The sequence below is a fragment of the Triturus cristatus genome, chromosome 8, assembly GCF_964204655.1.
Source record: "Triturus cristatus chromosome 8, aTriCri1.1, whole genome shotgun sequence".
NCBI lineage: Eukaryota > Metazoa > Chordata > Amphibia > Caudata > Salamandridae > Triturus > Triturus cristatus.
Window position 1 is genome coordinate 375,313,842 of NC_140591.1, and position 22,212 is coordinate 375,336,053.

Here is a 22,212-nt window from a genome sequence, read left to right on the forward strand (position 1 = left end):
CCAAGCGCCTGCTCTCACACACTGCCAGCCAAGCGTCAGTCCATGCACACTGCTAACCAAGCTCCAGTTCACACACACGGACAGTCAAGCGCCAGTCCACGCCCGGCGTCAGCCAAGCGCCAGTCCATGCACACGTCATCACATTTTTTTTAACAAGAAAGAAAACACAAACCACTTGCAACTAGATACAAAACTATAACTACAAAAACAACAGCAGTAACTAAAGACATCATTCTAATGCCAACCGTGAAACTGAAAAACAAGTATATAAAACCACACAGACCAGGCAGTACACTATTAGGCTCCCGGTTGCTCCCAAAAACTCTTTTGAGTATGATACAATCTGTCTACACTCTCCTTCCGCATACCTCTATGCAAACAGACTACATCTCTTACAAGGATTGTTTTTTTGGGCGTGGGAGGAATTAAATCAGTAAAGAGGTGATCTTTCAATCTAGCCTCATCCTCCACCACTCCAACTCTAGGAACACTTGCCTGTTCCACACCAACAAGGCTGCCTATCACAAACTCCTGAAATTGAACAAAAGTCATCTTTGACGCAGAAGAACACTCCTTGAACACAATAAAAGCATTAAAAAATGCTAAACTGAAGAGATGGCTGGCCAACTTCTTATACCAAATGTAAGCCTTACGAACATCAGTGTAAGGTTCCAACCTCTGATCTACTCTATCGACACCACACATGTGCTTATTGTAGTCTACAATGCACACAGGTTTGCGTACTTCAGCAACCTGACCCCAAACAGTCACAGGTGAAGTATTCTCATCATGAATGGTAGTCAGCATGTACACATCCCTCTTGTCCACAAATTTAGCAGCTAGCAGTACCTCACTACGCAAGGCACTGCACTGTCCCATCTGAAGCTTTTTGCAAACAAGCTCTTTTGGGTAACCTTTATGGTTAGAGCGGATTGTGCCACAAGCAAAGTGTCCACTTTGAAGAATTCCTTAAAAAATTGCACAGCAGTGTAGAATTTATCAAGGTACAATTGGTGACCTCTGTTAAACAGTCCTTTAGCAAGTTCAAACACAATTTTCTCTGAAACTCCAAAAGCGGATGGACAATCAGGGGGGTCAATAGTGGATTCCCTACCAGTGTGCACCCGGAAATTATAGACACATTCTGTCCTACTCTCAGACAACATATACATCCTAATTCCATAATATGCCCTCTTGCGTGGGACTGCCTGAAAACTAAACGGCCCTCGAGCAGGACCAAAGACTCATCAACAGCTATTTCTTTCCCTGGAGTATAGATCTCTGAAAATTGATCTACAAAGTGATCAAGAACAGGCTGAATCTTAAAAAGACTCAGGCAACGCCAAAGCATTAACAACAAAATGTGGCATCCGAAGCAAAAGTAAATACCAATCACAACTCATAATTTCAGGAAATATGTCCGTTGCCATAAAGGGACTGGTAGACCAATATGAAGCCAGGACGTCTTCCTTATCAAGCCCACCAAAAAAGTAAAACCCCAAAACTTCTTCATCTCATCCAGATTTGTGGAAGTCCACCGGGAGGTTCTAGAGTGGGGCCTAAGTCTGGCACTGTAGTCCCTTAAAAACTGTTCAGCATACAAATTAGTCTGCTCAACAATCTCAGCCAAAAATACATAAACAACTGAAAAAAATGTATAGGCAAACAATTTTCACAATCCACTCTACACCCTGCATCACCACTAAAGGCGGGCAACCCCGGCTGCACCATGTTTAGATCAACACAGAGTCCAGCACTTCAAGTAGGAAGCCTTGCAGCCTCAGGCTGCAATCCAGATGTCTCTTGCTGCACCATCGACACATCAGTGTCGTTCTCTAAAACAGGCACTTCATCCGCACTGAGAGTAGATTCATCTGCACTGAGAGTAGCTCCATCATGAGATGATTCCTCGTGGATAGAAAATCCACTGCCAGAATCTTGCACTCCCTCCTCTCACTCAGACGCACTGTCAGTCTCATAATCCTGCTCAGAGGAAGATTCAAAAACCATACCAACCACCTGCTGAGCAGTACTTCAACGGCTAGTCATAATCCTTACTAATAAAGGTAACTTGTAAAACAAGTCAACAACAACAAACACTTTGTAAAATAAGTAATAAACAAAATGTGGCTTTATCACAAAGACCTATATACTCCAAAACTATACCACTCACTTGCAGAAACAGCGAGACTCACCACCACCTACTCTGCACAGACACAGTAAGGATCAACAATATCCCACTAAAAAAGAAAAAAGAAAAGAAAATGACACATAAGACAATGCAAAACACATCACAAAGAATTTCATGATCAAAACAATAACTAAATATGCTGCCATTATGACATCACTTACAAATAAATTCATTCATACATGACAATAATACTTATTTGGAGTAAACACAACAAAAATGTTTTTCTTACTAAATAAATACAACTACGCAAAACTGCAGAGCAACTACTGCCAAAACTGCAAACAAGAATCAAAAGCTTTGCACTAGAATAAAAAGGAGAAATAAAACATTACTGTTACATATGCCAATAATGTACCAGTCCAACACAATCCACCAGCCAAGCTAAGGGGTAAGTGGGCCTAATAGTATAAGGCTGATCTGCCCCTAAGAGGGGCAGAAACAGCCAAAATATTCACCCCCGTAAAAGGGGATCAATCCTGGCCCAAGAGGCCACTCCCCAACACCAAAATTAAAAAAACCCTGGTGTCTAGTGGCTTCTGCCCCCTTGGGGACAGATGGGCCTACAAACATACTGTTGATCTTCCACTCAAAGAGGGCAGAAAGGGCCACATTCCTCCTCCAAAAAATCCCTGGTGGCGTAGTGGCCATTCAAAACAAAATCAGCTGATCTGCCCCCAGGGGACAGAAAGGGCTAACATAATGCTCCCCAAAGGGGAGCAACCCTTGCCAAAGGGGCCACTCCCCACAAACAAATCCCTGGTGGTCTATTGGGCCCGATTAAAAAAAAATTATGGTGAGATGTGGCCACCTGGGGGACACACACAGCCAAAGACATTGCCCCCAAAGGGGAGCAACCCTTGCCCAAGGGGCCACTCCCTACAAATAAATCCCTGGTGGTCTAGTGGGCCCGATTTTAAAATAAATGATGAGGTCTGCCCAGCCAAAAACATTGCCCCCAAAGGGGAGCGACCCTTGTCCAAGGGGCCACTCCCCACAAAGAATCCCTGGTGGTCTAGTGGGCCCATTTAAAAAGAAATCGAGATCTCCCCCCCCAGGGGGTCAGACACAGCCAAGAAACAATGCCCCCAAAAGGGAGCGACCCTTGCCATAGGGGCTCTTCCCCACAAACAGTTAATCACTTTCAAAATAAAAAAAATTAAAATTCCCTGGTGTCTAGTGGGCATTCCTACTGCACAATCGCACGATCGTGCATCCGGAATGCTCAAAAGAGGCATTGGGGGAAAGGAAAACCCTTTCCTTTTCCCCAATCCCTCTTTTAGTAAAATGTACCCCTCCCCCGAGAAACCTCCAGTTTAAAGGACACGCTGGAAGCAAATGGCTTCCAGCGCGTCCGGTATCCTCTAATGACGTCAGCACGCCTCGTGCGCTGACGTCATTAGATGACGTGGGGGGGCCGCAGGGGGAGGCAGGGGAAGGGGTTCCCCGGTGGGGGAAGCTTGAAGGGCAGCTCATGGGGGAGCGCCAGCGCTTCCCTATGGGTGGGTGCTAGGACATCCGGGAGCTGTCTGACACACACGCCCACCGTGACGTCGGACGGCTCCCGGCCGTCCGATGCCATGGAAACGGTTAAGGAGGAGCATTGTGGGATACCCCAGATGATGTTTTTCTGAATAGCGGTGAGGATGGGCTTAGACACTTTGGGTTCATCCGGAGAGGAAGGACACAATCCATTCAAGGGCTTTCCCTTGGATCCCCATTTGGTTGTCATCTTGCAGGACAGCAATGTGGGATACATTGTTGAATGCTGCAGAGAGATCTAGGAGAATCAGGGTGGTGCTTTCTCTCCTGTCTAGGAGAGTTCTAATGTTGTCTGTGGCAGCAATCAGGGAGGATTTGGTGCTGTGATTTGAGCGGAATGCGGATTGTGAGGGGTCCAGTAGGTTGTTGTTATCCAGGTAGGGGGGTAAGTTGGAGATTTATTGCTTTTTTGAGTACTTTGGCTGGAAAAGGTAGTAAGGAGAAGGGGCAGTAGTTTTTAGAGGGCTGGGGGGGATCCATGATGGGGGTTTTGAAGAGCGGTTTGATGGTCACTTGTTTCTATCCTTCGGGTAAGGAGGCCGAGGTGATGGATGTTTTGATGATGGTGTTGAGTTCCTTTCTGATGGTGTTTTTCCCCCCAAATTGAACATGTGGTGGGGTCAGGGATCTTTGGGAACTCCTGAGTGGATGCAGCCCATGATGGTGGAGGTTGTGTTCGCGGAGAGAGTTTCCCATGTGTTTAGTGATATTTTGTGGGAGTTAGAGATGTTGAGAAGCCTGTTGAGTACGGTTACAGGAGGTTAGGGGTCAAAGTCTTCATAGATGGTGGCAATTTTGCTGTAGAAGAAGTCGGTAAGGGAATCGCAGAGCTCCTGAGAGGAGGTGTTGGTGTTCTCAGGTGTTGTGGCATTGGAAAAATTCCTTGATGATGCAGAATAGTTCCTTGCTGTGGTTGGAGCTGGTGCCCAGGTGAGAGGCCAGGGTGTTTTTCCTGGCTGTCTTTAGTTGCTGGTGGTACTCGCTGAGGGCTAGTTTGAAGTCGGAACAGTCATTGATTGTTTTGCTTGTGCGCCAGATCCTTTCAAGACGCTTGCAGGAGGGATGTGATGTTTGGAGGATCTGCAGGTTTTGATGGATTTAAGGGGTGTGACTATGTTGGCACAGTTGTTTATCCATATGTTGAAGTTTCTGATTGACCGCTTGAGGTCGGTGGTGGCTTCGGGAGGTGAGGCATTGAGGGATCTGGTCGAGAGATCTTCAGTTACTTTGCTCCAGCTCCTTTAGGGAGATTTGAGTGGGCAGTGGATATGGTGGAGGTGATTGTGATGTGGAAGTGAACAATGGAGTGATTTCGGTGGCATGGCAGTACCTGATTCTATTGCTGGCACAGAATATGGGGTCGAAAGTATGTCCAGTGATGTACGTTAGGTCCATGAACAGTTGGGAGAGGACTAGTATTTCCATGCTCTCGAGTAGATTGGTTGTGTTAGTGTTGTTGAGGTCTTCCAAGTGAAAGTTGAGGTCACTGAGAAAGAGGAAGTCTTTTGAGTTGATGGCCAGTGGGAAGATGAAGTTGGAGATGGTCTCGCAGAAGGCAGGGCATGGTCCGAGAGGTCTGTAGGCGAGGGTGCCTCTGACCATTGTTTTGCTGCTGGTGTTGATGTGAAAGTTGAGGTTTTGATAGGTGTGGTGGGGTCAGCATTGGCTGTGCCGTTGTGGAACTCTTGGTGATTGATAGCTATTCCACCACCATGCTCGTTGGAGCAGTAGCGTTGACTTAACTTGTATCCGTTAGGTTTGGCAGTGGCATTCTCGGGGGCTGATGCCAGGTTCAGACAAGTTTTGATGAGGAAGACGATGTCAGGCGTGAGGGAGGTGAATATGTCCCAGATCTTAGTAGCATGCTTGTGGAGTGATCAGGTGCTGATCAGCAAGTATTGGAGTTGACCTGTTGCAGTGGCCATGGGTGGGGGTTCTGGAGCGAAGGGCTCTGTGTTGCAGTGGATGTGGCAGTGGCGGTAGGAAGAAGGTCCTTCTTTTAATCGTGGGGAGGTGCGGTTGTAGTTGTTGTTGCGTTGTACGGGCTAGAGGACTGAAGGTTTGGTGCTGGTGTACCTCTGGATGAGTGGGGGTCAGGGGTCTGGGCACTGGCAGGAGTCCAGGACTGGCACAGACGTGCTTGCCTTTGGCACGCTGGTGGCATGTCAGCTGCACGGTCGCACTGTGGCTTCAATTAAGTAAGTTTCCCAGGAAGGGGGCGGGGCGCTCGGCAGGGTCATTGGGAGGCAGGAAGCGGACAGGAGAGGGAGTTCGAGAGAGCAGCTGTGAGGGAAAAAGCAGGAAAAGTAGTTAACCTGGAAGAGGAGTGATCATGGATTAGAGGGGAGAAGAAAGCGTGTGTTGGAGGGGGAATAATGATTAAGGAGTAAAAAAATGCACCTAGAATGAGTAACAAATGAGAGTAGAAGAGAAAAATTATTGGGGAGAAAAAAGTTAGAAGGAGTAAAAATTAAATGAAAGGATAAAAACGATTAGGGCAAAAATGCAATTAGAATGAGTGAAAAAGAAATGGAAGGAGACAAACGATTAGGGGTAAAATTTGTTTAAAAGGAGTAAAAGTCACATTAGAGGAGCAAAATGTTTAGGGGAACAAATGCAATTAGAAGAGTGCAAACAAAATTAGAGGAGAAAAATTATTAGGGAGAAAAACGAGATTAAGATGAGAGAAAGTTAAGGGGACCTGTAGAAAAATCGGTTTTATGAGTCAGGGGACCTGTGGAGAAAAGTGTGTTATGAGGAGCAAAAGAGCTTGGGAGTCTGAAATACAGAGGCAGAATGGTTAAGACCCCATGGGGAGATCTGAGGACCTGCCTCAAGGGGTGAGCAGCAGAAGAGAACAGGCCCGAGGACCTGCTCAATGGAGTTGTACTGGAGCCTCTATTAAGTAGGTTTCCCGGGAGTGGGGTGTGGTGTTGGGTGGGGTCAGTGGGAGGTAGAAAGCATACGGAAGAGGAGAGAGCAGCTGTGAGGAAAAAAGTCGGAAAAGCAGTTAGCCTGGAAGAAAAGTTATTGAGGATTAGAGGGGGAAAAAAGAGAGTGTTTAAGGGTGAACAAATGATTAAGGAGTACAACATGCAATTAGAAGGAATAACAAATGAGATTGGAATGTGCTTAGAAGGAGTGAAAACAAAATTAGAGAAGAAAAATGATTAGGGGAAACATGCAATTAGGAGGAGTGAAAGTCAAGAGGACCTGTGGAAAAAAATGTGTTTATGAGTCAAGGGACCTGTGGAGAAAAGTGTGTTATGAGGAAGAACAGAGCTTGGAGCCTGAAACGCAGACACACAATGGTTAAGAGCCATGGGGGAGATCTGAGGACCTGTTTGGACGGGCAACAGCAGAGGAGACCTGCCATCCATCCATTAATCAAATCAACGTTCCTTTATCATATTCACCCATTTACGATCCACCCAACGACAAATACAAACAAGCCACCGAATAAGGAAACACTTTAACTAATAACAAAGCCTGACATATTATTTTTGAAATTGCTTGTTGTATTAAATTGCCCTCCATAACATATTTCAGGCCTGTATTGCAGCCTGTTTTGCAGATTTGAAATGCCATTTCAACCTGGCAAAATAGACCTTTTAGAGGCCTAAACCTTCCTTTTTAATACATATGTCACCCCTAAGGTAGTCCCTAAACAGTCCACATGGCAGAGTACAGGGCATTTAAAAGGGTGGACATGTACTTTTATGTCCTGCTAATGAAATACTCCTAAATGTGTTTTTGACCACCGTAAGGCCTACATCTCCCATTGGATAACATGTGGTTTACCTTATTACATTTAACAATTGATAACATTTGATTATGAGCATGTGGGAACGTTCTGTTTCGATCAAATTAAATGTAATTTAAAACCCTCTTTTATGATAAAATCGAATTTTAAGTCACAATTCTGAAAATGCAATTTTTCGAAAGTTGGTATTTTCTTGTCCTAAATATTTGGTGCACAAAACCTGTATGCTAGGTTGCAATACTAGATGCAGTTGGCAGTTGGCCTTTGTGTAGACCTTACAGACAATATCACAAAGGAGGCTGAGGTGTGGGCAGGACGGGTCCTCCTGACAGGATGGGTGGGGGTGAAGCTATCACCTACCACACTTGCACTTCAAAATAGCTGCCTTAGCACACTCACATAGGATTTCACACTAGACCAACTCTTCAGTACACTCATGGACATGTGGATACTACAGATGAAGGAATTCCCTGTTGCTAGAGGACTGCTAGAGGACTGCCCTGCTGCTCTGCTGTCTGAGAAAGAAGACTGGATCTGCTCCTTCCCTCCCAGGCTACCTGAGTGAGTCCAAGGGTCAAATGGCTGCCTAATGTTTTGAGCTACAGGGATACATTAGGCTCCTGATCTAAAGCTTTTTCAGAACCGAGGCAGCGTGATGCATCCCATTCCCAATGCCAGTCCCATCAGCATCACCTCCACACTGGTGGCTTCATCCGTGCCGACACAGCGCACCACACCTCCACACCGCCAATGAATCGCAGCTCCTGATTGGCACCTTCACCAGCACTGATCCAGCACAACCCATCTCAGTGCAAATCTACACATTGCAGATACAGACTGATGGCTTCATTGACCTGACACAGCATGACACAACTTAACCCTAGCCTTACAGCTCCTGATCGATGGGTTGGATAGCATCAAACTATCACAACGCATCTCGAACAAGGATCATGCATTACAGCTCCTGGTTGATGGCTCCTGGACACAGCATGGCACAGACTGATGAGGACTTCTTAACTTTATTTCAAGGACACAAGATACTATCTCAGAGGGCCAATCCTTGTCCCGTGCCAGGCCCATGCTTCATCTCTGTTGCCTTGAACTTGTAACTTTGTTCCACTCCAGCGCAACTAGACAACCATTTTTACTGATTGGATTTTTGTCATTTTGGTATCAAATGTTACTATTTATTAAATAATATTTTTTCTAAATAGGTGTTACATTTTTATTGGGTTATGTTTTCACTTTCAGCGCCTTTGAGGGTCACAAATGTTTTCAATGGATTTGATTCTCCAGCAAAAAAATTAACGTGGCAAATTGCAATATGGTTCCCATGGCTGGAACAACCTTCTTGTTGTCAATCAACCTCTTCCATGATATCAAAAATGCCAGTTACAGTCCAGTCCAGTCCTTTGAAATATACCTTTTAGCTAAAGTATTTACGTGTGGTGGTGGCTCAGGTTCTCAATCCGCTGTGAGTTTAAAAAGGTGAATCAGTGGGTCTGTGTCTGTTCAAAAGCACCAAGTGAAAATGTAGTTAATCTATATTCATTTCGTAATGATATATGATATGTATATTTATTTCAGAAAGGTTTTTTTTTATTTGTAATTGTACAATTTTTGAGGTAAGTTTGATTGCAGTCCATCATGTGTTTTTCCCTCCTTATACCAGTTAGATTGATATAATTGACGTCAAGCTATATAAGCCATGTTCATCAAGGCAAGAGCTTCTGTTATATTGATTTGCAGTGTAAAGTGATCTCCTCTTTCATGCTGCCAAGTGAGGATGATGCAAACTTGAGATTTCCTCATTAATAATTACTTTTTCCCTTTACTTTTTATTTTTACAGCTTCATCAAAATCAAGTAGACATGGACGAGCTCAAACAACAGGTGAGTCCATATGCATTGCTTCATGCTGAAAGAAGACAGGTAAGAGCTGCTGAAATACCCAGGAGAGCTAACCCATCCACAACCCACCTTTATAAGCTCAGGAGAGAATGCAGGAATTACAAAAGACACATCCTCAAAGAGAAAGCCACCTTTCTTGCTAAATTCCCTAGACGAAGCAAACAAACGGCTCAAGGAACTTTTTAACATCACCAGGCAACAAACTACTAAACCTACCAAAGAAACAAACCCTGCCTCAAACCTATAGTGTGACAACTTGGCCATATTCTTCAATGACAAAATCACTAACATCAAGCTCTCCCTGGACTGTCACCCATAGACTTATTCCAGTAACCCTTCCAACACAATGGAGGCAAACCCATTCCTAGATCCTTCCTTGAGCCTACAAACCTGAGACCCTTCCCCCAGTAACTACTAGTATCAACCAATACTCAAGGCCCTCCTCCGCACCCAAGAGTTGGAAGGCTTCCAAACCACTCACAGATGAGGACATCTCCATGGTGATTGCCAAATTCAAGCCCTCCTCCCAATAAGCAGACTCACTCCATGCTTCCCTTGCAAAAAGTCTCAACCTCACACTAACCCCTCTATGGACCAAGATCATAAACATCTCCCTGAAAAAAGGCTGATGCCCGACTGCCTTAAACAAGGCCAAGTTTAAATTAAACAGACACAGACCCGAACAATCCCAAGAATTTCAGACCCATCACCAACCTTTCCTCCCTAGCAAAAATACTCCATTGTTCTCTCCCAACTCAGCCAACACTTGGACTCCAATAGCCTACTTGACTCACACCAGTCAGGTTTCAGGAAGAGATGCAACACTGAACCAGCTATAACAGATGGCATTTATAAATCTGTAGACACGAATAGATGCTGCCTGATTGTCCTCCTAGACCTATCAGCGGTTTTCAACATAGTGGACCAAAAGTTAATTTTGGAAGCCCAGCAACAACGAATCAGAACAGATGGCACTGTTCTGCAATGGTTTGCCTCATTTCTGCATAACTGATTCCAACTAATAAAAATCAACAACTCGATGTCTGACATTTCACCCATCACCCGAGGTGCCCCACAAGGCTCATTCCTCTCTCTCGCTCTCTTCAATATTTATATGGAGCCCCTCACCATAATTCTGGGACAAGCAAGATGGCACCCAGTTCTACCTAGAAATATCCACTCTGAACAATAATCCCTGACTTAACTCTATACTCTTGAAAGTAGAAAACTGGTAATCACACGACTGCCTCAAACTCAACCAAGAAAAAACTTACATGTTTGTCTTCTCTAACCATGGCTATTCATTGCAGGTTCAAGAATGAATAAAACGTCTAGAATCCCTGATGTGCAACTTTACTCTAGCTGACTATGCCAAATCTCTGGGGATCGCTCTGGACTCAAGACTAAACATGAGTTCACAGATAAGGTCCACTGCAAAGGGAAATTTGTATTGCTTAAAACGAAATCAAGCCCTTCCTACCTCCAAATGTCCCAAACAACTGCAACACAACCACTAGTTCTGTCCAGACTAGACAACCACTAGTTCTGTCCAGACTAGACAATGGAAATGCCACACTCACGGGAGCATCCAAATCACACATAGCCTAATGAGAGCCACCCTAAATGCAGCAGCAAGAATGGTCACAGGAGCAAAGAAACACAATCACATTTCCCCTGCACTGCAAAACCTAAAGTGCTTACAAATCAAAGCACATTGCTGCTTCAAAACTTCCTGTATCGCATACAAAGCCCTACATACTGGTAAACCACATTACCTCACAGCCAAACACACTAAAGTGGAACAATCAAGAAACCTAAGAAGCTCCAACACACTCCTTTTCATCCTCCCTAAAAGACATAAACATAAAGCCCTTTTTCGCTATTTCTCACACAACACCCACAAAATCTGGAACTCTCTCCCAGTACATATCAGAACTAACTTCTCCTTCACAAGCTTCACGAGACAACTACAATAATTTCTCCTCAACCAGCACCTCTATCCCTCTGGAAAAAAGCTGTTTAATTGCACCAAATTCCCTAAATAGTTACTAAAATAAATAAAATAAAATAAATAAATGAGGCAGGGTAAACTAAATTATGCTACAAAGAGGGCTAATTATGTGGCATAATGTGGCACATTTTGTGATAGCACTTCTTCATTATGTTGACATATTTCACGATTACACTCCCCTGGCAAAATTGTCACCTCTTTAGCACCAGTTTAATACCTGAATGTAGCACAAGGCAACTGAAAGTTGACTAATCAATCTTTATGAAGGGCCTTCCACTCCGCAGCAACAAGTGTCAATGCATTTTTAGTAGCTTTTGATCCATTTGAGCTAGAAAGCACATTTTTATTACAATCTTTAAGTTATGCAGCAGATGATAGATTATGTGTCAAAAGCATTAATTAAATAAACTCTGTAGGCTAGCTGCATGATCAAGCTGGGTCTCCAGCAGGTATTCCTGTTAAGCTTCATTTGCTGTTAAATATTCCTCAGCAACAAGAGAGTAATCAAATATTCAACTAGTATGTTTGATTTCCATATATTTCGACAGTGTTGGATTCCCTGACATAGTGTACCAATAGACTGACTCCCAGTGGGAATCTTTTATTTGATTGTTACAGTAAGATAAAGGGTCTTCTTAAGGATTCGGGCTCTTATCCTGAAATATACATAAGGATTACGGACCTTTTGTCACAATGAAGATGTAGGGAAACTGGGTGCAGTAGGGTGAAAATGGTAATTTCTTTATTTCAGGAGTCTTGGCTAAGGAAATGCACATACATAGATTGGTGTGCTTTCTTGGCACAAAAATCATCTATGCTGAAATGGGATACACTCTAGAGTGGGCTACTAATGCTACTTTCACCCAGTTACTCAACTTGAAAAAAAATGTTCTTGTTTAAGCTGTGTGATAAACATCTATTTGTACAAGGGGGAAACTAGATCTATGGTGGCAATTAAGATTAATATTCCCCCTACTATGGTGAGTTTTTATCTAAATTGATCCAAAGTTAGAAATAAATGTTCTTAATCTATTACATCTGTGGCTGAGGATTTAAATAACATAATTAATCCCCTTCTTTTAGATAGTGACCTCTATAATTTATTAGAATCTTGGGGGTCCAGTATGCATCTTTTGGGAGGTTTTCAAATGGGAAACATCCTTTACCATGCAATCACTACCACGATATGCCTTTACAACGAAGTCACTACCCTGACTTTAATGTTAACACACTTTCTTTAACCCCACAAGTTGCTTTAGGGGGTGTGTTGCTGGACTGGTGTTGGATTATAAGTCCAACACCTTCCCTACTGTTGCGTTGACTGGAGTTGGAATAGTAAATTATACAATTCCAAATTCCTGCGCCCCCCTAAGGCAAGTAATTGTAATGACTTGCATGGTAAAGGAACATGTGGCAACATCACAGTCGGGGTAGAGAATGCATTGTAAATGCCTGATATATGCATGTGGGTTTCCCCTATGCAACGTTTTCAAATATAATCTTTGTGAATGCCCCAGGAATTATTTTTTTAAGTATATATATAATATTTATATATATAATATACATATTATATATACATATATATCTATACATCACCTGTCCCAGGAAGACCTATAATAAGTGCAAAAGGAGGACTTTTAGAAAAAATGTCATAATATGTGGACTTTTTTCTACAGGACTTTTTTACTTCATTGCCCTCATATATAAGGGACACAAAAGATTTTGGGACAAAATACGAGATGTACAGTGGACAAACGATTGTTATCTGATCACTCTTGACATCAGTGCGTTATATACTAGTATTAACTACGCAGATGGCATGAAGGTGGTGGAATTCTTCTTAAAAAACAGAGCCATTGACAAATACAAACATGGGGAAATGATTTTAGACATGATTAATTTTTGTTTGCACAACAATTTCTTCTTGTTTAATAAAGATGTATTTCAGCAAACAAGAGGAGTCGCCATGGGAGCTTGCTTCTCCCCCAGCTATGTGTGTTTACACGTGGGCTGGTGGGAGGAGCAGGTCGTCAAGGTGGAAAGCAAAGAGGTATGGGATGAGCACATACTTTGTTGGATGCATTTTATGGATGATATCTTCTTAGTGTGGAAAGACTCAGAAGAACTAGCAGGAGCTTTTATTGATAACATCAATATGAATAACCTTAAGCTACAATTTAATGCACTTGTAGACAATAGAGCCATTGACTTCCCAGATGTTCAGATCATAAACAACAAACTGTAAACTACCCTTCATAGGAAAAGTACTGCGGGGAACTCCACCCTCCATGCTTCCAGTTTTCATCCTTACCATCTCATTAAGAGTATCCCCTTTGGGGAGCTTCTCAGACTGCGGAGAATATGCAGTACAGATCAGGCATTTGAAAGCTGTGTGATTGAGACTAGCAGTAGATTTGCCACCAGGGGTTATAAAAATCAGACCATCCAGCAAGCCCTTGAAAAGGTTAAAATCTCCCACGTAATGACTTCTTGTGTAATGGGGAAGTGAGATCCTCTAGTGAGTCAAGAGCTGCAACAAAATTGAATAAGCCCAGGGGGCGCTAGAGGGCGCGCAAGCAGAATGGCCGCACCTGCGTGAGGCTCCTGCAGCCTGGATCAATAATCCTTCAACTATCCTGTTTCCGGACCGCCAGCCCGTCAGCGACCGTGGAGCGGTATTCCTGCCGGTCTTCTGCAGCCTCGGTCCAAGTCTGATGCCCGTAGAGCCTACCGCTGCGAAGATCGACGCGGCTTGATTGGGACCGCGACCCGAGCGGAGGCTGAATGCAGTGAGTGGCTGGACGTCTGGCCTACGCAAGACCGCGGCGCGCCACAAGGAAGGTGGGCCCTGAAGCGCGCATCGATGAGGCGAGCACCCCTGCCTCCGAGGAGCTGATCGACGGCGGTGTGTGGGGAGCGCCGTGAAGCTAGAGAACTGTGATTGCCCCCCCCCCCTCCCTTGGGCTGTGAGCGCTTGCCTGAGGCCGGTCCGGAGGGGTCCTGAGCTCCCGGTGAGTGCTGCGGATGAGGAGGGGGTTCCGTCTGCGGTCCTGGACTGTGCCTGACCCGGCCGGTGGTGTGTTGCCTGGCTCCCCCCCCCCCCTGCCAGCCGGATTGTGAGGGTGGGAAGGCAACAGAGGATCCTTCACTTCCCGCCCCCCCGGCGCGACTTCGTCTGTTTCTTGCACACGCCCGCTGGGGCATTGAGCACTGCTGTGTGGGCCCCCCCCCCGTTCTATCGTATGTTGTGCACGCGTGGAGCTCAGTGGGGGCTGAACATGGACCTGACCCTGCGGCGCAGATGACTATGTCCTGTGGCGCGCTGGGAGCACTGTTTGACCTGTGTGTGCCCGATCGGCGGCTGCTTGTGGGGCCCTGAGCTCTCCTTGGACTTCCATTGTCCCTTCGGAGAAACCGCGGAAGCCTCCTTGCCCTACCTCTGTTCCCTGCTGCTGCTGCTGGGTGTTAATGGCCATTGATCTACAGGCCTAGGGCGGAGTGACCTAGCGACGTCCCGCGCGTGGGGTGCCCACCTACCCGCCCATTTGCCCGCTGGGCACTCACCCCCTCGAGTGGCCCCCACATACCCGGAGATGTAGCACCGATTAAGGTGTTCTGCGGCCGTGACCGCTTTCCTGCTCTTACTGGACGTTGGTGGCAGCCAATCCCCAAGACGGCTGACCGGTGTGTTTTGCTCCCTACCTGCCATCGTCGTAGTGGACTCTCTGGGCCCTCCGATGTGCGACGGACGTCTGAGATTGGGAAGTGAGTGAGTGTGGGCTTGGTCCGACCTGTGAGAGCCGTGATTTCACCCTTTCCTTACGTGGTTGTGCTCCTCGCCGGGGGACCCATAATGGGAAAGCAGGACAGCAAGCAGCCGAAGCTCTCGTTAGAGGCCTCAGGGGCCAAGAAGGGACCACGAGGCGCACTGGATTCGGGGAGCTCTACCGGCCCCCCGGCGGCTGGCGCGGACCTGAGCTCGGCGCCGCCGGACATACAGCAGATGATGCAGGAGATGAGACAAGGCTTCGCTACTATAGTCGATAAAGTGGATCGCATCTCCTCGCGCATGGATGCTTTTGCGCAGAAGTTGGACGTTCATGAAGAACGCATCACCGAGGCTGAAAGGCGGATATCAGATAATGATGACACCACTGCTTCACATACCTCCCAACTGTCGAGAATGGATAATGTGCTGAGAGTTATCGCTGCTAAGAATGAGGAGTTGGAAGCTCACAGCCGACGTAACAATATTCGCGTTGTGGGGGTGCCGGAGTCCACCAACACTGGGCGCATGGAAGAATATGTTGAGAGGATCCTCCTTGCCTCTGTCGGTCCAGAAGCGCTCTCCAAGCAATTCATCGTTGAGAGGGCGCATCGATCGCTTGGGCCGCGACCCAAACCAGGGGCTCCGCCTAGGCCCATCATTGCGAGGCTTTTAAATTATAGAGACCGGGACGCTGCACTGAGGGCCGCACGACAGAATCAGCAACTCTCCTATGATGGCGTCAACTTCACCATTTACCCGGATTTTACACCAGTCGTCCAGGAGCAGCGGCGTAAATTCGTCGATGTGAAGAAGAAACTTCGGGCCCTCCAAATTGACTATGCGCTGCTGTATCCTGCAAAGCTTAGAGTCACTCATCAGGCGAAGCAACACTTCTTTACGAGCCCGCAACAAGTGGACGATTTTTTGAAAACCCTGAAGGGTGCACGTGCTGGGCGACGAGACGAGGGGGATGCGGAGCAGGAGGACGAACAGTGACTGCTCCCCGGCTGTCTCCCTGAGATCGGTGTGGTGCCCGGAGGAGGGCTGTCGGGATCTCGTCTGGAGTTCCTTCATACAGACCTGCCTGGGAGTTGGCATCGAGGCTGCACAACATAGTCCTAGTTGAATGATGGCTGGCGGTTGGTACTGTAATCCAGGCACCTCCCTCCCCTGTTCCTCTGACTGTACTGGGGAGCTCGGCGCAGAGGGTGGCTATGTGTGTCCCCTGGATGTCCCCCGAAGGGTGTACCCCTATGGACGAACTGACTTTGGTGCTCCTGTTGAGCTGGTTAGTGGTAATTTGGGGAGGAGGGCGGGATGTACTTTCTGGCAAGTTGGGGGTGCTTCAGTGGGTGGGGGAGGGGGTAAAAGGGTGTGCACCTGCTCTGATATTTCATGGTTCCATTCAATGTTATGATGTCTCCTTATTTTTATGCTACTTGCTAGGTAATTTCACATCACTAGTTAGGATTGCAATTGCAAATGTTATAATATTCCCGATGGGGCTGTGGGATGGGAGGGGTGGGCGCATTGTTTTTTACGTTTCTGTTGTTATGTTGCTGTCCGCAGCTGATGTCCTAGGGTTGCTATTAACAGAGCAGACGAGGTATTATCTTAATGGACTGTATAATGGTCCGTTTGTGCGGCATGAGGTACACCAAATTGCTGGCAGCGGGGTGGGGAGGGTTCAGTTGATATGCGTCCCTTTGGTGGGTCTCGCGGCTGAGGGCCCTCTGCCTGTGCGCCATGTTCCTTCTTCTAAACATCCGTGGTATGGAAGACACTGACCTGAACATATTGACTTGGAACGTTAGAGGCCTGGGGGATCCGAGGAAACGCAGACAGATCCTCTCTTACTTAGACCGCCATGCCGTACACATAGCGTTTTTACAGGAGACGCACTTCAGCGCTCAGACTACTCCGGCCTTTGCCTGTAGATGAGCTAAGTACACTGCGTTCTCCTCCTACTCTTCATACTCTAGAGGGGTTGCAATATTGGTGAAAAAGGGGACCCCCTTCGTCATGGCTGGCTGTAAGTGTGACACCCAGGGCAGGTACTGTCTGATGTTGGGCAGGCTTGGACACTTGGCTGTTACCTTGGCTTGCTGTTATGGCCCCAACATAGATGACCCGCACTTCTTCACAGACCTTGGGGCATCCATAATAGGTGCAGGCCCACAACACCTCATATGGGGGGGAGACTTCAATACCACTCTCGTCCCGCAGATGGATAGGTCTCGCCCGGCTCCCCATCACTTCACCAAATCCCGCAGTGCGCTTCTGGAGATAATCGAGGAGCACCGTTTGATTGACACGTGGAGGCACCTCCACGCCACTGTGCGAGAAGGGATGCACGTTATGGCGCAGGCAAAATCATGGGCGCGGCTTGATTATGTATTCTTGCCCCCTCGTTTTCTCGCAGCGCTCACTCGGGCGAGCCACCTCCCCCGTACCTTCTTGGACCACTCGCCGGTTAGGGTTTCCCTGCGGGGGCCGGACCTTGGCCCTCCGCGGTCGTCCTGGCGTCTGCAGCCGATGATGCTGTTGGATGAAGTGTTTCAGGAAGAGTTGCGGGACGAGTGTCTGGACTTTTTCCGGCGCAACAAAGTCTCGGTGAAGGATGTCGCGACTATTTGGGATGCGTTCAAAGTGACGCTGCGGGGCATGTGCATTGCTAAGGGGTCGGGCGTACTGAAAAGTATATTGGCGCGACTGCGCCTCTTGGAAGCGGACTTGAGGACCCTCGAGACGTCGCTGTCTGACAAGCCCGACGATGCCACGCTCGCGAGCATTCGCGAAAACATTACGGAGTACACTGACGAAGCCGCTAGGGAGACGAAATTTAGAGGCAAACACTGGATCGCTCGCCACTACGGTGAGGGCGAGAGGCCGGGGAAGGCCCTGGCTGCTACAGTGCGACTGATGCGGCCTTCTAACACCATAGTGGAGCTTTTGGGTGAGGATGGCGCACTGTACAGAGACACCGCGCAGATCCATAATACGTTCGTTGCGCATTATCACAAGCTTTATACGTCAGCTAGGGCAGGCGCACTACACTTGCAGGACTATCTTGAGGATGTCTCGCTGGGCTGGCTCAGCGCTGCGCAAAGAGAGTTTCTGAGCACCCCTTTCGAGCTGGACGAGGTGCGGGAAGCTATTATGCACATGCGGTCTGGAAAGGCCGCTGGGTTGGATGGTATACCCATCGAATTTTATAAGACCTACATCGACTTCATGGCGCCTGTCTTGAGGGAGGTGTATGAGGATGCTCTGGAGGTGGGTCGGCTGCCCCCTTCGATGCGCATGGCCCTCATCACGTCCCTACTTAAACCCGGTAAGGCGGCTGACAACTGTGATTCTTACCGTCCTCTCTCTTTGCTTAATTGCGACGCGAAAATTCTTGCTAAGCTCATAGCAACTCGCATTAATCTTCTACTCCCCAACTTGGTCTTACCCGATCAGGCTGGGTTTGTACCCGGGCGTGCGACGTCTCACAATCTGCGCACGTTTTTCTCTATCCTTAATTCGGTGCACAACGACCTACCCATGGCTGCGGTCTTCCTAGATGCCACAAAAGCCTTTGATTCCCTGGAATGGGATTATGTGTTCCAGGTGCTTGAGCGTATGGGGTTCCCCGGCATATTTATCTCATGGATCAAGCTACTTTATATAGACCCTAAAGCCACAGTATTGGTGAATGGCCGGCTGTCTGCTCCGTTTCCTATATCCAGGGGCACCAGACAAGGTTGCCCCTTGTCGCCACTGCTGTTTGCTCTCGCCATGGAGCCCCTGGCTGCAAAGCTGCGACAACACCATGGGGATAAAGCATTACGGTGTTTTCAGAGGCAGATTTTAGTATCTATGTACGCGGATGATATCACTCTCTATATACGGGATCCGGCTGCAAATCTCAATCCTATCCTTAGGGAATTCATCCGAATTGGTAGGATCTCTGGGGTCAAGATCAACTGGAGCAAGTCACGGTTGCTCCCCTTAACGTCCTCCACTGTGCGGTTCGGGCTGGATTACCCCCTCGCCTGGTGTGAAGGTGACTTTAAATACCTGGGCATACACGTTGAAAAAAATAGGGAGGAGCTCATGCGGGCTAATTATGGCACGGCGATTACTCGTATTGCGGATCGCATGGCGCGTTGGATTACCCTTCCTCTCTCCATGGCGGGCAGGTCATCATTGATTAAAATGGTGATTCTACCACAGCTGCTATACCTTTTCCTGAATATTCCCTTTCACCCTGGCGCCTTCTTTTTTCGTCAATTGCGTACAGAGCTTATTAGACTTGTTTGGGGCGGTAAAACACCTCGGTTGCGATGGGAGATTCTAATCAAGCCGTACAGTCAGGGTGGATTTGGCATTCCGGACTTTGAACTGTACTACTATGCAGCTCAGGCTCACTATGCTTTTTTTGGGATACGGCAGCCTAGATACATGCCCCAACTTGCCGCCGAACACTGGCTGGCACACCCGGTCCCTATAGAGGGAGCCCTGTACATCCCGGAGACGGGTAAAGATAGGACGCCCTCGGCGGTGCTCGTCACGGTGTCCGCATGGAAACGCTTGACCGCTATGTTGGGACTGGACATGCTGTACGCGCCGCTTTTGCCCCTGGCTTATCACCCTAGCATGCCTTTGCTGCAAGAAATAGGTTTTCAGAAGCTATTACGATCCATCCACGTCTCGACGTGGGGTGATTTGTACCATAATGGCACATTCCGCTCCATGGACCACTTGTATGCAGGCACACAGCCCTCTCCCCTTGACGTCTTTCTGTACCTCCGGCTTCGACAGGGGATGCGGGCGCTTACACCTGCCTTTCCACAAGAGCCCCCACCCATGGAACCGTTGCAACGCATCCTTCGAGACGAAGTCCCGGCCAAGCTTGTTTCTAAAATATACCGCTCAGTGCACTCCTCAGCGGCTTCACCGTTGTTGGCTGCTCGTGCCCAATGGGATCAGGAGCTGCCAGCCCTGCTAACGGATAAACAATGGGAATTCTGCTTGCTGCAGACGGAACGCATTTCCGCCAGCAGTAGATTTAGGATAATACATTATAAGTATGTCCACAGATTGTATTATACCCCTGCGCGATTGTACCGCTTTCAGCTTAGGGATAACGACCGATGCAATAGATGCCACGCTCCTGGGGCTGGTTTTCTGCACTTAACGTGGGAATGTGAGATGGTACACCGCTTCTGGGGTCAAGTATGCGAGGCACTCTCTAAAATGATCAATTCTGCGGTTGAGCCTTCCCCTCTCCTTGCTCTGCTGGGATATGTGGAGCCCATACGTGCAGTGCACCGCAAATTCATCGCGCTGGCCTTTCTGCTTGCTAAGAGGCAGGTTGCTTGTCGATGGGGCAGAGGGAGGGCCCCGAAGTTCAAGGACTGGATGCGTGACCTCGCCTATTGTCAAGAGCAGATTAACACATACTCTGAGCTTTTGCCGCCAACTTCCCGTCCCACGGATGTCTGGGCTCCGTTACGGTGCTACCTTACGGCTACAGTCCCTGCAGAGGGCGCCGGGGCGCCAGAGTGACATATGTTGTGGATCCCCCCCCCCCACATGTCCCATAGGAGAGACTGGCCTAGGCCTCTGACTTGTGGTTGGTTGGTGGGTCCCCCCCCGCGCACTGAGGCCCCCCCCCCAAATGGATAGGAAAGACATTGATGCGGGCGGGTAGTCGGGTGGCGGGCGGAGGTTGCCCTCTAACTGTAATGTCAACACAGATGTCTTGATGGCTGTACACTTGCGTGTTGCACTGCATTGATTTGTTTTTTGATGTCTACACTGACAATATCTGCCTGCCCCTGTTTTTGTTTGCTCCTCCACCCCTTGCAGCACTATGTACGATATTGTTGTGTCCTCATTGTCGCACCCTCTGATTTGTGATGGCTGTATGCACAAACTTCGAAAATAAAGTTTAAAAAAAATAAAAAAATTGAATAAGCCCAATAAGGAAATGCACCTCATAACCACATACAACAGACAACATAGACAGATCAGGGCTATCATTAATAAAACTTGGGCAATTATAAGAACAGATGTGATACTAGGAGAGTTATTTCTATCCCAACCCGCTCTGACATTCAGGAAAGCCAAATCGATGCATAATGCCCTAGTTAGAACCAGTATGGAGATACATTGGGGGATGCCAAATCTCAAACCCTGTGGTTGGGACCAAAAAATGGCTTCTATAAATGTAGCTCATGCAGAGCATACAAATTTGGCACCAACACGACTCATTACTCTTCTGTGTTTTGCCCCAAAATAAATCAACTCTAAGGAAGATACAACTGTTGCACAGAATTTGCAGTTCATGTTTTCACTTGCTCCTGCGGGTTACAATACGTTGGGAGCACAAAACTGCAAGTACATGTGTGAATCCTTCAACATCTTAGAGCTATAGTTAACTCGGACATGTCCTATCCAGTGGATAGGCACTTTAATTCAGTGCACAATAACGAGTTAAGTTGTTTGAGATACTATGTTATTGGTGCAGTGCCCTCACTAAGAAGAGGAGGAAACAGGGAGAAACTGTTGAGAAGGTTAGAATCCAAATTTATTTTGGAGTTAGACACACGGACACCAAATGGATTGAATAATGGGGAGGAACTCCACAATTATTTATAATCACGATGATCTAAATTCTGGGGTCCATGATAATTACACACATTTTTGAATTAATCAATCATGAATATGAGATATATCCAATGAAATATAACAGTTGTACAAGGTGTTACAGTATTTTTAATTCAATACTATTTTTTATTCAAAATTATTTTTAGAAGTAGTCACTGAGATCAGTAAACCAAATAGAGTAGTAAACTCAGGGAAGTAAGAGATTATCTGCTGCTACCGTTCCCATGTGTTAGAAGTTACAAGATTTTAATCCCAAGCACTTTAACACGTACACATGCATGTAGGCACTTTTTTCTAAAATGTTCTTGCACAGATTGCTTTAAGCATAATATTTCAGTGATATGACCTATAAGAGATTTATTGTTATACAAA